The sequence below is a fragment of the Alligator sinensis genome, unplaced genomic scaffold, assembly GCF_000455745.1.
Source record: "Alligator sinensis unplaced genomic scaffold, ASM45574v1 scaffold978_1, whole genome shotgun sequence".
Taxonomy (NCBI): Eukaryota; Metazoa; Chordata; order Crocodylia; family Alligatoridae; genus Alligator; species Alligator sinensis.
The window spans coordinates 1686958-1692628 of record NW_005842220.1 but is presented as its reverse complement, the minus strand read 5'-3'; the positions used below and the strand labels follow the sequence as shown (position 1 = coordinate 1692628).

The 5671-nt window shown below is 40.9% G+C and overlaps 1 protein-coding gene across 1 annotated transcript in view; it reads right to left on the bottom strand.

The window, feature by feature from the left end:
• The window catches only part of TRA2A (transformer 2 alpha homolog), a 28821-nt gene extending 27218 nt beyond the window's left edge, over positions 1-1603 (bottom strand). The window contains exon 1 of the mRNA XM_025208113.1: positions 1473-1603. The gene's annotated coding sequence lies outside the window, so the exon portion shown is untranslated. The remainder of the gene's footprint in view (positions 1-1472) is intronic.
• Between the last annotated feature and the right edge of the window lie 4068 nt (positions 1604-5671).

Here is a 5671-nt window from a genome sequence, read left to right as displayed (position 1 = left end):
TTGGGGGGGGCCCTGTGGTCAGTGCTGTATAGGCCTTGCCATGGCTGCCACGCACTGCCGGTTCAAGCCGCTCACAACCCATTCCTCACTCCACTGGCTCAGCAACCTTCCCACCCCTGGGCCCCACAAGTTGATATGCCCTGGACCCCACACACCCCCTAGGGACAGCTTTGGTGGTGGGTACGTGGGAGCATGTGTGTGTATGTGGACATGTGGTGTGGGTACATATGGGGTTTGCAGGGGACTGGGTATGGGGGCTAGAGGGTGGCTGGGGGTCTGTGTGTGATGTGTGTAGGACTCTCCCCTGCCCCCCGCCCCCACACAGTCCCTCCCTCCCCCCCTGCACATACATCACCCTATACCCCTCCTGCTCCTGGCCCCAGGGTACTGGCACAGACCCCACGCTCCTGTGTGCCAGCAATGGAGTTGGGAGCCATGTGGTGCTGGAGCAGCTGGCAGCAGGGTGGAAAGCAGGGAAATGGCAGCTACAGTTTTGCAGGAAGGGGCAGCAAGTGGGTGCATGGGAGTGCAGCAACAGCTAGAAGTGCGGGGGCCCCACCAGCGGTGGCCCCAGAACACCAGCACAGGCCCCGCACTCCTGCCCAGCTGTTGATGTGCTCCCACACGCTCCCTCACTGCTCCTTCCCCCTGCCTGTAGCTGCCATTCCCCTGCTTTCCTGCCTGCTGCTCCAGAACCATGTCTCCCAGCTGCATGGCCATGACTGCAGGACTCAGCAGGAGCCAGCCCAGTCCCAAGGACTGGGGCTATTGCCCATGGTCTTCCCCTGCCCTTCCCCCCTGCATTCTTATCTGAGTTTCCTTCTCAGGCGGAGGGAGGAAGCAACAATCCCAGTGTCCCAGGTCAGAAGCCTCCAGTGGGCAGAGCCAGGCAGGCCTTGCTGCAGGGCTGCTGGGTCCTGCTGCCGAATCCCCTTGGCTCCTACTGACCTGGCTCCTATCCTTTTTGACAGGCAGGCAGATCAATATTAATTTTCTAAATTATTTAGGGGCCCCATGGGCCAGATCCAGCCTGTGGGCCGTATTTTGCCCGCCCCTGGCTTAAAGTAAACATACTAGGATGAAAACCAGTGAATGAGGGAGCCACACATACACCACACCAGTGCAAGCTGGGTCTGCTGATGATTACGGACAACTAAGAAAGTTCCCTAACTTTTTAGTCAGAGTACAGCATGCATAAGCAAGGATGAGCTCAAAGTTATAAGCTGATATGTCTTATAAAAGCTGAATATCAGTTAAGCATTTGAAATAATTATTACTTATTTCAAGGCCAACTAACATAGCAAACCAGCTCCTTCCTCAGAAAAGAAAACTTCTTAGGAAAATGTACTAGGGCTTTTCTTTTCCCACTCTGGTTATTTTTTTACCTGATATTATGGACAAAATTAATTGAACACTATACATCAAAGAGCTACTCCTTTGCTGCATTAACATTTATCAGCTTGAGTACATACCTGGATTTTGATCTTGACCGAGAGTGAGATTCAGAATGTTTGGATGCCCTTGATGGACTGCGAGATCCTGACCTGCTCTCCGATTTTACACGAGCAGGACTCCCAGCTGGGGATTTTGACTGGGAGCGAGACTCCTAACAAAAAAAACAGTATTACAAATGGCATTGGCTGCATATATGCCTAACTCCTAACATTTACAGTACAATAATTACATTATATTGATTGCTCCTGAAAAACAAATGGTTAGGCAACACCCTCCAAAACAAATTTCACTTTGTTAACCCACTGTTAATATTGTATGCTCTCCTCAAATAGTTCCCTACTTGAACCAGATCACCAATTCGCTATTAACTAAGTAATCATGCAAATTCATCTACAACTTGATCATACAGACACTGGAACATAAACCATACATTTACTTAACCTAGGACCCATTCATTCTTCCAGATTCTTTTAATTCTACTTCACTCTTGCTTTCTACTTTTCTTCATTCTTCATTGAGTTTTTCATTTTTCATACTTCGTGTATTCTTCCCCAATTCAAACAATTCATTATAGCCTTAAAAAAAATTCAAGTGCTTCTATCTGACCAATCTTCTGTTCAATTTTTTCCCCCATTCAATTTTAATTTTCTGATCTTTAATACTTTTCATTAGCCTTCTTTTATCTTGATTTATCTTCCACATTCTTGGAAAAAACTCTTCAATTTCTTCACGAACATTAACCTTAATGGAAAAAGAACATTTAGTATATTTAAGCACGTGGGGATTATAAAAACTCTGCTGGAGTTCAGAATGTTATCTACCAAAGTGGACAAGCCAGCAGGTAAAGTGCAAGTAACTATTTTATAAAAACAATTTTTTGAAAAAATCTTTAAAATTGTATAAGTTTGTAGGATTTAACAATGAATTTACTGAATTTATCTATTTTTACTGTATTTTCAAAGTTACCCTCCTCCCCTTTCAGACTATGTAATTTTCCTCATTTTTTAGAAATTCTGTTAAGATACACAAATATATTATCAATTAATTAGCGCAAAATATATTAAGATGTTCTGATATAAAATGTATATTTGTCTCAAAACATTGAGTTTGCACTTCTCAACATAATTAGCTGGAATGCTGGTCTAATAAAAATTTACTAAATTATGTTTTGTTTAACCAGCTGGTTACAGCACAGCTTCCCAGTCAAAATCCTTCTATGTACATACTTACATAATACATGCACATAGATATGCACAACACCCAAACTAAAAAGTTCGTGATTCTTCAACAATTTTCTTCCTCATTGTTATCCTGTTTTCCTTGAGTATTAAATACAATTTTGATACTGTAGTTCAAAGCAATCCAGTAGAGACAGGAAGGAACATTTTCACTTGCATGAACATGCAAAGAGAAATAGCCAGGAAAACAAGCAAACAAAGAGCAAATGGGGATTTTTTTTCCCCTAAAAACTTTTTCCAGGGAACTTGGTTATTGTTGGCCTAAACCTGCCTAAAATAGTTGTACATTTTTAAACATAAAAGTATTAAAAATGCACAAATAAATGGAATGAAGGCACAGGAAATGTCTACTCCCTTCCAAGGGTTTCCTAGCCCACCCCACTCCTCATTTTGTTCTTGTTTTCATAATTTCTCTTACTATCTATTATGCACTGATTATCATTACATTTTTCTAACTGTATCTCTTACTCTGCTAATATTATAGCCTGTTTCCTGGTCAGTCTTTCACTCTACAGTTCACCTAATCGGTTCGCTAGTGTTTTCTTCCACCCCCTTTAAAACGATAGTCAATTTTCATAGGTTTTCTTAACCTTAGTTTCCTTTAAAAAGCACAAAAAAGGAATAGTTGAAACAGAAGTTGCAGTTCTCTATTCATCCCCCAACAAGTACCTGTACAAACTTCCCCATGGTAATTAATCAAGATTCCAAGAACAAGAAAGGAGATGCCATCAATGGTACCCGATACTGATATCAAAACATTGATAAAAGGGGTCAAACTGCATGTCTATGACCTGTTTGTCACAGTATGAATTTACGATTACACACACTCATGCAGTAGAATGTCCACTGATGACAATGAAGAGATTTGCAAAGAAATCAAGGGATACATGAAGGCTGAGTGTCTCATTCTCATACTTCTCTCAAAATATGCTCCCTTTTATACCAACCACTATTCCTGCCTTTTCTTTCCCTTTTTCTACCCCTTCATCGCATTTGACATTTGTTTCTTCCCTCCAATAATACTCAATTTTTGTTGGCATAATTCCCAGTCACTTTTCTAGTCAAAATGAGAAAAAAAAAATGAAACATTCAATATTGTAGTTGTGTACTCGCTCATTTTTTAAACTATCCCTTTAATCAAAGGGAAATGGGAGAGAGTTCATTACTTCATCGCTGCTTCAGAGTACCTACAAAATGAGGAAGATAACACTTTACTATATAGGCTATATATCCTACTCAGATTCAGAGGTTTGTTCTAAAAAAGTGAGGGTTAAACATTTTCAGTTTTATACAGCGAAAACAGATGCTACCCCATCTTAAATATGTCCTGTAGTCTACAGAAATGTACCTTGGGGTATACTTTGGCCCATAAGCTGTATGCCTGACTCTTGTTTTAAGGAGTGATTCACGGTTCCAGCAACAAATTTAAGCCTCTACTGCAGTAATGAAAGAGATTCCAACTTACCATTTGTGACATGAATGCGTATATTTAAAGAACTCATTTACTGTAGATTAGGGGTTCCTAAACTGTCATACGTGTACCCCTGGGGTACACAGGAGAAATTGTGCAATGGTGGGTTTAATTTGCATTGTAATAGTAATTGGCATTAAGGGGTATGCTGGTAGGGGTACACAGGCAGCTGGTAAATCTGGAAGGGGATACACAATAAGAAAAAGTTTGGGAACCTTTGCTATAGATCAAATATCCATCCATTTGGGTTTTATTTTTAAGTGACTTCAGTTGTTATATTTTAAACTTAAGATAATTTAACTGTCCCAATTTTAAAACAGCAACAAGAGTAAGTTCTTACAAATGTCAAAACTCCTCAGCTGTAAGGTAACTGGAGATACAGACTGCCTCTAAAGAGACAGCTATTATCTGACAGTTTTGTGCAGCACTGATTTATAATACACCTTCTCATACCACATAAAACATCTAGCTCCAAGACCCACAAAACTTCAAACGGACTTTTTATCAAGATAGTTTATGTCCACAAGGGAGACACTGCAAAAGATATACTTCATCAAAAAAAACACAGAAAAATAAAAACAGGCTCATGACTCCTAGGGACTCACACAGCACTTTTGTTTGAAAGTGTTGTGTCCCCCCACCCCGCCCCATGAGACAACAGGGAAGGAGAAAAAAATCTGCTACAACATCCTTAAAGTTTTATTATGTAACACAATGGGGTAAACCTGATTGCTGTATATGCATCTTATGGGATGAACAGAAAACCTCTAACTTAAAAAAAAAAATCTCACCTCAGCAGGGGAAAAAATTGGATGCTCATTACTTTCATTATCATTTCAAGCAAAGGTACTGTCCTGACTGAAACACATATGGACAAGTTTGCTCAAAAGCTCTTTTGGTTTAAAAGTTTTGCCTTCTCCTATGCATCAAAACTGATTTATCTTTGACTGTTGCCTAAACCAAATATGCTTAACTCAAAGAGATTCTCTCCACTCAACCTCACCTTCCCTGCCCCCACACCCCCTTAATCAGGTGACTGATACACATCAACAATTAAGACCACATTTCTTAAAATCCATGTGGAAGTTGTGGAACAAGAAATCATCCAAACTGGACTGTTAAGTATGGTTTAAACAGGGACTATGTATTATCATCTCAATACCTGGATTAGTTTTTGTGGCCCCTTTGTTCTTATGGCTTCTTTGTCTGTACGCCTCTACTCCCTTCTCCCTCCTCACACCCTCACTCTCTCTCCTGCATTCCTACCTATTATATTCTAAATCGGTATTTCTCAACCCATAGGTCTAAGAATATATGAAAGGGTCATGAACAAACCTGAAAAAGGATCTAGAAATTTTACAGATGGAGTCTCCTTTAAATGAGAAAACTTTGGAAACTGTGGCTTTTGACCTACAGGCTGTGAGAGATTCCAGCCTGCAAAGGGCTGCTTGTGGCCCTCCATGCCCTATACCCCCTCCCCGCCTAGGGTGGCCATCATAGAGGATCG